We start from the raw sequence: 12608 nt of genomic DNA on the forward strand, positions 1-12608 counted from the left end.
CAGATAGTTAGGATGGCCCCCATGACCCTGCTTCTGGGTGTTCGTGCCCTTATGTCATGCCCTCTCCTGCAGTATCATGGGACCTGTAACTTATGCCAGCCAATAGAATGAATACAGGGGGGGAAAAAAAGGATACATGTGATTACATGATTATGTTACATAAGACTTTAACACTTGTCTTGCTGGAGTATGTTTCTCTTGTTGGCTTGAAGAAGCAAACTGTCATGTTGGAGGCTGCCTCTGTGAGGAGGACACATGGCAGTGAACTTTCAGCTATCTCTAGGAGGTGAAGGTACCTACCCTCTAGCCTAGAGCAAACAAGGGCTTTTGGTCCTACAGCAGCAAGGAAATAGATTCTTCCAACAACCTGAGTGAGTTTGCAAGTGGATGCTTCCCCATACAGCCTCAAGTAAGACCACAACCTCCAATGACGACTGACACCTTGATTGGTGCCTTAAAGAGGGACCAGCTAAATCGCATCCAGACTCGACCCACAGCAACTGCAATCGTAAAAGTGTGTTGTTTTAAGCTAAGTTTGAGACAATTTGTTATGCAGCAACAGATACTAATACGTGTATATTAACCCAAAAATCCTACTTCTAAGAAGTTATCTAAAGAAACTTAGCCACAAGGATACTAATCATCATAGTATCGTGTAGTTATAAAAAATACAAACAACCAATATATGCAAAAATAGAAAATTTGTCAAATTATGGAAAATCCACACAAAGAAATATGATTCAGCTAACAAAGACTGTGATGAAAATAAATACATATTTTTAAAGAAAAATATTTTAAATACAACTATAAATGAAAATGTAGTTTCTAAACCAGGTTGCATAATCAATTCCCACTTTAACTTTTGAAAGGTTTATGCATGCATAGAATATAGTGCTTAAAGTTACATACCCAAGTGTTAATAATAGTTTTCTCTGAGAGGTAGTATTATAGATTTTTTATTATAAGGCATATATTTTTACAGTTTTCTGTACTAAACATTTCATGTCTTTGCAAAACAACCAGAACCTAAAAATGAATTTTAAGTGCAAAATGAAGGGAAGAAAAGAGTCCCAGGTCCATGAAAAAGAAAAGGTTAAAGTCCAATGCAAATGTTAGTTATTTATGGTTATTAAATACAAGATGCAAATGTCCCCAGAGGCTAATAAACTGCTAACAGTAATGACTACCATTTTTTGAGTATTTACAATGAGCCAGGCACATGCTAAAAATTTGGAGTGCATTTGTTTGTTTAATCATGGATAAAGGGTTAGATTATCCCCTGTGTTCACAGAGAAGGGCAGCCCCTACTCCTGGGCATTCCGCTGTTCATACCTCCACTTTACCCCTGCTGAAGGCAGTTAACTAGTGGGGCACATCATGACCAAGAGCAGAGGGGTCACTGGTCACCCAGGACCTGGGTCAACTCCCTTAAATGTGGTCTGGGCACTGGTCCCAAATCAATCAACTAGTTTTGCCATCGCACAGCAGTTCTCAAAACCTTGCAGTTTTGGTTCCAAGGAGCCAGAGAGACGTTCTTTATTTGTTGTGGAGTCTACCACAAAAATAGAAGAGGCCCTTACCGCACACTTTCCCGTTGAATGACTGAAAACAACAGTTGCTCTTACAGATGCATGGAAAGAGCAAAGATATTTCAGTAGGCTTGAGGACAAGCTAAAAATTACCAGCTCCTCAAGAATTACTCATTCTGCTAGAGAACAATTGAAGGTTAGCTCTTCCCAAAAATTGATCTCACTTTGCGAACTGAGGTTATGGACTTAGGTAAGTCATGTAATGTCTAGGACCTCAGTTGTCCTCTCTGTAAAATGTGTTTCTGTTACTTTCCCTAATTAGAGGCTAGTCAGGGTGATCTCTTGGTTCCTATCAAATTGATGGGATGTGATTCTGAAACAGATTCCCTCATCCAGGTGTTTTATTAATCAAAACTTTTTTTAAAAAGAAGTCAACAAGACATATCTATAACACTGACTCAATGAATGAGTAAAGCTTTCAGAGAGACTAATATATAGCAACTTTGGGCTTACCAAAAACCTTTATACAGGTTTTCCTCTTAATGAACTCTACATGCTTCTAGTATAGTGCCTTCAACTGACCTTCCAGTAGAGTCCCATAGTCCTGTGGCTTGAAGGCAAGTTCCCTGCTCTTCCTTCCATGAGAGCAAGAGAACCAAACACCTGCTCTTTGATAGATTGACCACAGAGAATCACTTCTTAGAAGGTCACTTTTATTCCTTTAAGTCAGTCTAAAGATGTTCTGTCTGAGAAAGTACAGCAACGACATCTGTTCATTCTTCAACATAGACCAGCCCTTTACCCATGATTTTTCAGTATTTAAACAAACAGCCAAAACAAAGCTGTGCATCAGTGTTAACCTTGTAAACTTAAAAGTCTGCACCTGTACAATTACTAATTAGCATGTTCAGTAACAAAGCTGGTAGGTAACGGGTGACATTCACACCTCTTAATTGGTGCGATTAGCGGTCCTTTTGTTGTCAACCATTAGCAGCTCTCCTGGAGTGTAAAATGCCACAGGTAAAGGGACACTGCCAATGGGTGGAGTGAAGGGGGGAAGGTGAGAGCGAATAAAAGTTTGTAAAACAGATTAGGCTAATTTAGAGGGAAGAAAAAATATGGTCACTACAAGAAACGCTAAAACTGCCAAATGAGTAGGAGCGTGAGCAAGGGTATCTCCTTTTATTCTTCACTGATCGTGTAAATCCTGACTTTGTAAAAAAAATCGACTCCTCCATTAGGTTGCAAAATGGAAACTTCCCACTTTCAGTAAATTTAATCAAGAATGGGAAAATCAAATCAATTTTGTTTTTAAATGAAGGCAGGTATATCTGGGGAGCTTTTGCTCTCCTAGCAATACACTATAACATTTACTAGGAGATTCTTGACAACAAATATCCTTAGGTTTTTAAAATAGAGCCATTATACAGGACTCTTCAGGGATACAGGAAGTAAGATATGTTTCTGCATTTCTTGTTTACCCCTCCTCTCTTCTCTTTTTCAAAAAAAAAAAAAAATAATAGCAGGCTCTCCTCCAGCTCCTTGAGTAACTTCCTTATATATCCAGTGTTGAACTCTCATCATCCATGACCAATAAACTTTTACTTAGATTTCCTAGAAGGCATGGCCCTGTATTAGCATCAGTCCTGTTTTCAGGCTTTAGCTTCCAGGGTTGGCTTTTCTATTGTTTCCTCAGAGGTTTGTCTTCATTTCTTAAGGACATGGCTTCATATGAACCATGCAGAAATGTTACTGTTCTCCTACTGACTGGAGGGTCCAATATGTCTTCATAATTGGAGGGGTTACCGTGTTGTCATTCTGGGACCAAAATTTGATGTAATATGTTTGTGTGCTCCATGAGGGCAAGAATTATGTCTCTTTCACCTATGAGCCACCAACTTCTAGCCCATATACACCTTCAATAAATACACATTACTTACAGAACGTGAACGCTGATGTCAATGAGATTTTTCTTTCTCCTAGCTTCCCTTTCACATTACACAATTTTGGTTTTTACACATTTCTTCTGGGGTGAGTATGAGAGGATTATTTGCAATGCAAGTTGAATTTAACACAAATATGCACTTATAGACTCTCCAGTTACTAGTCAGAATAATGAGATCTGGAATAATGATTATATTTTTCAGCTACCTTGCTGCCATGTAAATATATTCTGTTTGATTCTATGTAAGCAGGAGTGTCATGCATGAAATCTGAGAAGTCCTTAAATAGGTACAACTGTTTACATTCTTTCCTCTTTCCCACTGGCAAAGGGAAAAATGATGCTTGGGGCTCTAGGAGCCATCTTGAATCATGTAGTGGACATCATGGTCTAGGGCTGGCAGAGCAATAAGATAGAAAGAGCCTCAGTTTCTGATGATTGCTCTTCCTACTCCCAGCTCTGTGCTACATATCATATTTATTTGTCCATGAGACAAACTTCTATCTTTTTTAGACATTGTTACTTGAATTTTCTGTCACTTGCAGTGAAACCTGGTTCTAATACATCCTTCTGCTGGTAAGGTTGGTTGGGTAATTTAGTCAGGTTAAAACAACAACTTAATTTAAACTATTCTTCCAACAGACACAGTACATAAACTTGCAAAGGCTGATTAAATTTCACTAGGGCAGATCTTTATAAAAAGAATAAGTAACATATGTAAATATCACATCCGAATTTAAATACAGTGTTTAACTGCCCTAGATTTCACAATGTATTCATAGCCTTGAGAGGGGATGAGAAACCACTTTATAATCCATTGATCCTTGTAAATTCTGTTTACATGTGTTTTTAAAATATGACATTTTTGTGCTGTGTTGAGGTCAAGAGCTCTGTGTTGTAAAATATCCTTCATGAACGCTCTGGAGAATAAACCAAGATGTGGTCTATGACATGGAAGCCCCTGCTGGGGTAGAGGGCAGTGCTTTGGGAAGGAATACCCATTTATAAAAGCCAATGGATTCTTTTTCTGAAATGGCTGCCCAACTCCACTGCTCTAATTCAATGTTCACTAGCTTTTGAAGCTTCCCCTCCCTTTCCTCCTACAAAGCCTTCCGCACTCAGTCTACATGTTCCAAGTACTTGCTAGAATTAACCCTTTAAAAATAATATCTGATCACATCATTTCACCATAAAGACACTTGTTGATCCTTTGTTGCCTCTAGCTTGGTATAAAATGGCCTACACTTTTTCTGTCTTATCTCCATGAACTTGTCCAGTCCTTTATCACACTTGCTCTAGAGTTAAACATGATGAAATTTTCACCTTGTTCCAAATATGCCATGCCTTTCACACCTCTGCGTTTGGAACAGGCCATTTTCTGTGCCTAAAATAATCCCCCCAACCCACAAACTTGCTTTTTAGAATGTTCAGGATACATCTATGCATTTCATGGATCTAAAAGCCTTTGCTCAAAAAGATTCAAAAGCCTTTGTCACTACTACAGATGAGTGAACCACTTCTTCCCTTGTCCATGCTCTGTATTTTGTTCTACTCCCTGTCACAGCACTTACCAGGTGACATTATAATTGATCTGTCTTCAAGTCTGATTCCTCCTGTGTGAGATGCCAGAGCTTTCCTAGTACTCAGCTCAGTGTCCATAACAGAGTGGCAACTTGCTAGGTCTTGCAGAATGGGCTAGATCCATGGCTGAGACAAGGTCATCCCAACAAAAAGGCATTTGTAACTAAATGTAGGTTTTAGGTTTGTACAATAACGGGAGAAATCAGATAAATTATAGGACTTAAACAGATGTTTTCAACTTCTTGGAAAAGATATTTATAGGAATATACAGGAATATGCATGAATATCCTACAACCCACAATATCTTTCTTCCCACCTTGAAGAGAAATTCAGCGTTCCTTAGAGCTGAATTTTCCTAGAATTAAAATTATGGAGTCATAGAATTATAAAGCTAAAAAGGACCTTAAAAATTATTGACTCCAACTTCATAATTTATAAATGAGAAAACTAAGGCCCAGAGAGATTAAAAGTTTTTTCAAAGGACACCCAGCTAGTTAGTGTCAATCAGATCTGAAATCCTGGTCTCTTGACTCCAGTGTTCTTCAAACATTTCAGTTGTAAGTCCCTGGTTAAGGGCAGCCAGCAGCTGTGAAGCACACGGACTTTAATTTCAAGTTAAATCAGAGCTAAAGCACAGATAAACCCAAGGGTTTCAGCTACAAATTAAACAGGTGAGAGAAGATAAGTGAGATTATTTGATGAAAATTTTTAAATCATACACTGTTAGAGTGTAAAAGTCCAAGCCCTCAGTTTTCATAAATGAAAATAAGAAGGAAATGAAATGACTTCGTCCACCTCAATCATAAAGCCAGAGACAGAGACGAAACAAGAACTTTGAATGCAATTGTGATAGGAACATCACAAAACTCCTGCAGATAAAACGAGATACTACATAGAAGAATAGTCCTCTCTTCCAAATAATTGGAGCCCGTAGTTGTTCAATTAATTAAAAGTTGGGTAAATTGGAAATTGATTAAAAAATTATTAAAAAATGATACATACATACATACCACAATAATCACAATAATTTTAATTTTAAGCATGAATGTATTCTTATTCTTATTCTCCATACGTGGATAAACAAACTTCAAAAAAATATGTGAATTAATTTCCTATTGCTGCTGTAACAAGTTACCACAAGCACAGTGGCTTAAAAGAATACAAAATTATTATCTTGTAATTCTGGAAGTCAGAAGTCCAAAATGGATCCCACCAGGCTAAAAGCAAGGTGTTTGTAGGGCTGCAGGGCTGCAGGGCAGCCTCCCAAGGAGACTTCAGGGAAGATTCTGTTGCTTGCCTTCCCCAGCTTCTAGAATTCCCCCACATTCCTTGGCTCATGGTTCCTTCCCATCTTCAAAACCAGCAATCACCCCTCAAGCCTCTGTTTCTCTCATTACATCTCTCTCTCTCACTATGCCTCAACTACCTTTCTTTCATTGGATTACATTGGATCCAACTGGATAAACCAGGATAATCTCTCTCATCTCAAGATCCTTAATTTAATCACATGTATAAGGCACCTGTGGCCATATGAGGTAACATACTCACAGGGTCTGAGGATAAAGATGTGATATCTTTGAGGATAGGGATGGGGCATTATTCTGCCAACCACAACATGGTTATGTGATTGACGATGAGTTTTCTTTGCTTTGTCAGTCATTCATAAAGTGTATTGTCTATGATTTCTAGTGTGTGTCTTTACGTTTTTTTTAAAGATTTATTTATTTATTTGAGAGAAAGAGAGCACACAAGCAGGGGGAGGGACAGCAGAGAGGGAGAGGGACAGAGAGAAGCCCAAGCAGATTTCCTGTGAGCACAGAGCCCAATACAGGGGGCCCGATCCCACAACGCCGAGATCATGACCTGAGCCAAAATCAAGAGTCAGACGTTCAACCAACTGAGCCACCTAGGCACCCCTCTGCTGTGTATCTTTAAAGTTAAAGTAATAATTTAGAGCATTTGGAAAGCAACCTGGTTAGACTTCTTCTAGATTTGCTTCTCAATTTTTTTTATGATGTCTGTCCCACAACCAATTTCAAATTGATTTTTGATGTGATTTGTCTTTTTTGGTCCTTCTGAAGTATTGATTTAGATATTATAGATACAATTCTCTTTTTTGCACTCCTATGTCACTGGTTTATATGCTAATACACACACAATTACAGTAACAAGTACTCCTCCCTTAAACAGTTTTGAGTACAAACAGAACTTGGTACAAATTACTTCACTGTGGGGCACAAAGTTGATCAGGTTGTTGACAAGGGGCCAACTAGTCCCTGGTCATCAGTGTGCCCAGAAATAAATGAAAAGTTTTCTTCACCTAGTAGATTGTATATATGAAAGTGATTTAAGAAAGCTTCTGTTATATAAAGTGCCTTGTACACAATAAGGCATTCTATAGGTAAAAACTATCATTATTATTGCTGTTTTTAATATAAGATCTGGTATTAAGATCTGGTATTATACAACTAGACATTTATGATTGAATATGGATGATGCATGCCCCGTGGAAAAAAGCAGTCTAGGGATGCCTGGGGGGGCTCAGTTGGGTAGGCGTCTGCCTTTGGCTTGGGTTGTGATCTCCAGGTCCTAGGATCCAGTCCCACCTCCGGCTCCTTGCTCAGCTGCTCAGCCGGGAGCCTGCTGCTTCCTCTACCTGCCACTTCCCCACTTGTGCTCTCTCACTCTCCAATAAATAAGTAAATAAAATCTTAAAAAAAAAGAAAGAAAGAGGGGCGCCTGGGTGGCACAGCGGTTAAGCGTCTGCCTTCGGCTCAGGGCGTGATCCCGGCGTTATGGGATCGAGCCCCACATCAGGCTCCTCTGCTGTGAGCCTGCTTCTTCCTCTCCCACTCCCCTTGCTCGTGTTCCCTCTCTCGCTGGCTGTCTTCTATCTCTGTCAAATAAATAAATAAAATCTTTAAAAAAAAAAAAAAAAGAAAGAAAGAAGGAAAGAAAAAGAAAAAAGAAGTCTAGAAATTAGCCTGATGACTAGGTAAAGTCAGAACAGTTTGAAAAAACATTCTGCTCGAGTCAGGATAAAATCTAGAATTAAATTAAGTTAGTGAACAATATAGTCAAGTTTCAATCAATAAAGTCTTTAATTATAATTAATGGTTTATTTCCTTTATTAATCTGCTTTTAAGCCTACCCACTATCTCTCTGAAAATTTAGGTTTAACTGCCTAACTAAAGAGCTATTTTCAAAAATATTTAATTGGCTGGAAAGAGTGTATTGAACTCTTCTTTCAGTTGACCTATCTTTAGAAAACTGAGCTATTTGGCTCATTAAACTATAAATGTATCCAGGCATCCTCATGAAAGCATATTTTAACTCAGACTGAGTAGTGCAGGGTAAAGAGACACATACGAATACTGTGAGATAGTAAACACAGGTAGTAAAATGTGACAGTACATGGAAAAAATCAGTGCTAAATGTAGAGTTGAAGGGTCTTCTCACAGATGTGTTCTTTTGCCCTCAAACTCTATTATTTTTGACTGCTGAGTCAGGAACTGTCTCCATCTACTAGGTTGCTGAGGAGGACGAGAGATTCGAAGTGACCAGAAGAGGATCATATCCTAAGCACAAGGTATACTCACGAGCCAAAGACGTGGGTTTCTTCATCCCTACCCAAAGCACAAGCAAAGCACACCTTCTGTATCAGTTTCCTGAAGCTGCCACGACAAAGAACCAGAAACTAGGTGACTTAAAAAATAGAAACTGATTGTCTCACAGTCTGAGAAGCTAGAGTTCTGAGATCAAGGGGTTGGTAGGGTCATGCTCTTTCTGCAAGTTCTAGCAAAGCCCTCTCTCTTAGATTCTGATAGTTCCTTTCTTGTGATAACAGAGCCCCCATCACTTCATGAGATTCTCACTCTGTGCATTATCTGTGTCCAAATTTCCCCTTTTTATAAGGGTATCAGTCTCATTGTTTTAGGGGTCCATCCTCTTCCAGCATAACCTCATCTTAACTAATTACATCTGCAATAACCCTATTTCCAAAAAAGTTAATATTCTGAGGAACTGGGGGTTGAAATTTCAGCATGTGAAATTTTGGTGGACACAGTTCCACCCATAACACTCTCAATGGAGGAAGCCATCATCATCATATGCTTCATACTAATTGTCTGAATAATTTTTTTTAAAGATTTTATTTATTTATTTGACAGAGATAGAGACAGCCAGTGAGAGAGGGAACACAAGCAGGGGGAGTGGGAGAGGAAGAAGCAGGCTCATAGTGGAGGAGCCTGATGAGGGGCTCGATCCCTTAACGCTGGGATCACGCCCTGAGCTGAAGGCAGACGCTTAACCGCTGTGCCACCCAGGTGCCCCTGTCTGAGTAATTTTTAACTTTAATAAACAGTACATGGTCAAGTTTAACCAGATACTTTAGTAATAATCATAATCATAAAAATTACAGTGGATGCTAGTAGAAACAATAAACAGACTAATAAAATAAAAGTTGATAAAAATTGGTGGGGTCTGTTATTAGCTATGAATAGAACAACATCACTAGTAAGAAAGAAGAAACTAACTGAGAACATGGAAATACGAGAAGCAGAGAAAAGATTTTTAAAAAGAAAAGGCAGAGGGAATAGATCAAGTATAAGGGAGACCAGGAACAAGAAAAGGATGTCCACTCTCACCACTGTTACTCAACATAGCATTAGAAGTTCTAGCCACAGCAGTCAGACAAGAAAAAAGAAATAAAAGTCATCCTAATTGGTAAGAAAGAAGTAAAACTTTCACTATTTGCAGATGACATGATACTGTATACAGAAAAGCCTAAAGACTCCACCAAAAAAACTGGTAGAACTGATAAATGAATTCAGTAAGGTCACAGGATACAAAATCAATATACAGAAATCCGTTGCGTTGCTTTTGAGATTTTATAAATTTATTTTAGAAAAAGAGCATGAGTTGGAGGGGGGGCAAAAGGGGAGGGAGGTGGAAAGAATCGCTTAGAGCAGACTCACACTGAGCATGGAGCCCAACACGAGGTTCAATCTCAGGACTCCAAGATAGATGATGACCTGAGCCAAAACCAAGTATGAGATGCTTAATTGACTGAGCCACCCAGTCACTCCAGATCCACTGCATTTCTATACACTAATAATGAAGTAGCAGAAAGAGAAATTAAGAAAAGAATCCCATTTACAATTTCACTAAAAATGCCTAGGAATAAACTTAACCAAGAAAAGACCTATACTTTGAAATCCATAAACATTAATGAAAGAAATTGAAGCTGACACACAAATGGAAAGATATTCCATGCTCATGGACTGGGAGAACAAATATTGTTAAAATGTCCATGCTACCCAAAGAAATCTACAGAGTAAATGCAATCCTTATCAAAACACCAATAGCAGTTTTCATAGAACTAGAACAAATCATCATAAAATTTGTATGGAACCACAGAGGCCCCAAAGAGCCAAAGCAATCTTGAAAAAGAACAAATCTGGAGGTTTCACAATCCCAGATTTCAAGATATACTTCAAAGCTGTACTAATCAAAATAGCATGGTACTGGCACAAAACAGATGCATAGGTCAATGGAACAGAATAGAGACTCCAGAAATAAACCCATAATTATACGGTCAATCTTCAACAAAGGAGGAAAGAATATGCAATGGGTAAAAGATGGTTTCTTTAACAAATGGTGTTGGAAAAACTGGACCACTTTCTTAACCCCTACACAAAAATAAACTCAAAATGGATTAAGGACTTAAATTTGAGACCTGAAACCATAAGAAATCCTAGAAGAGAACACAGGCAGTAATTTCTCTGACTTTGGCAGTGGAAATATTTTTGTAGCTTTGTCTCCTGAGGTGAGGGAAACAAAAGCAAAGTAAACTATTGGGGTTTCATCACATAAAAAGCTTCTGCACAGTAAAGGAAACAATCAACAAAACAAAAAGACAGCCTACTGAATGGGAGAAGATATTTGCATATGACATACCCAATACAGGGTTGGTATTCAAAATATATGTAGATTCTCCACTGCCCCTCAGCCCAGCCTTGCCTGGGTCCATGGCCACCTCCCCCTACCGTCCTCCCCTGCCCGCCCTGCCAGAGGTGCGGTGCTGCCACACCAGGCTTTTGTGGAGCATTTTCCAGAGGCTTGATAAAGACAGGAGCCAAGTGATATCAGACAACGAGCTTCGGCAAGCACCGTCCAAAGGCACATGGACTCCACTGAATCCAGTGACTGTCAGGTCAGTCGTATCTATGTTTGACTGAGAGAACAAGGCTGGCATGAACTTCAGCAAGTTCAGTGGCACCTGGAAGTACTTCACAGACTGCAGAATGTCTTCCACACCTATGACAGGGACAACTCTGAGATGATTGACAAGAGCGAGCTAGAGCCAGCTTTCTCAGCGTAACGGCTCTCTGACCAGTTTCATGACATCCTTATTTGAAAGTTTGACAGACAAGTACAGGGGTAGATCACATTTGATGACTTCATCCAGGGATGCATTCTCTTGCAGGGGTTGACAGATATATGCAGACATTATGATAGGGATCAGGATGGCTGAATTCAGGTGTCGTATGAACAGTATCTGTCCGTGGTCTTCGGCATTGTATAACATTGGCCTTTGAGAATAGCTATGTGGCTTAGGGGAGGAAGACTAGAAATATCAAATCTCTCTTTAAAGAAATGGAATGCATATGCAGCTTTACAGAATTAATATTTGGGGAAACCAACTGTACATATGTGGATAAGCTGATTAAGGTTTTTGCAAATGTAAAAATAGCTATATTCATTAATCACATACAAATATTTGATTTCAGATGTTCAATTGTGCCATGACATAAGATATAATAATATTTCAGGTATCCTGCATGCAAAAAATTCATCATGTGCATTTCTAGATAGCTCCAGTTTTATAATGGAAAACCACTTTTATTAGCCAATAGGAATTTAAAACTAATATGGAATTTGCACAGAGCCTTTTATGGGCCTTACATTTTTAAAATGGGGTTTACTGTATTTGTTTGAATATGCAACATAAGCAATGAAGCAAATGCGCCTCCTGTCAAATATATATATATATATGTGTATATATATATATACATATATATATATATATATAAATTTTTTTAAATGGGCAGAAGACATGAATAGACATTTCTCCAAAGAAGACATGCAGATGACCAACAGACACCTGAAAAGATGTTCAATATCACTCATCATCAGGGAAATGCAAATCAAAACCACAGTGAGATATCCCCTCACATATGTCAGAAGAGGAAAAATAAAAAACACAAGAAACAGCAAGTGTTGGTGAGGATGTGGCGAAAAAGGAATGCTTGTGCCCTATAGGTGGGAATGCGTACTGGTTCAGTCACCAGGGAAAACTATATGGAGGCTCTTCAAAAAGTTAGAAATAGAACGACCCTATGATCCAGCAATTCTACTACTGGATATTTACTCAAAGAATACAAAAACACTAATCCAAAGGGATATATGCATCCCTATGCTTATTGCAGCATTATTTACAATAGCAAAAATTATGGAAACAACCTAAGTTTTCATTGATAGATGAATGATAAAGA

General features: G+C 38.6%; 1 pseudogene; it reads left to right on the top strand.

Annotated features, from left to right (window-relative positions):
* Nucleotides 1–427: 427 nt before the first annotated feature.
* Nucleotides 428–11638, top strand: LOC100477552 (annotated as a pseudogene).
* Nucleotides 11639–12608: the final 970 nt, after the last annotated feature.

This window comes from Ailuropoda melanoleuca, chromosome 9 (genome assembly GCF_002007445.2).
Source record: "Ailuropoda melanoleuca isolate Jingjing chromosome 9, ASM200744v2, whole genome shotgun sequence".
Classification (NCBI taxonomy): domain Eukaryota; kingdom Metazoa; phylum Chordata; class Mammalia; order Carnivora; family Ursidae; genus Ailuropoda; species Ailuropoda melanoleuca.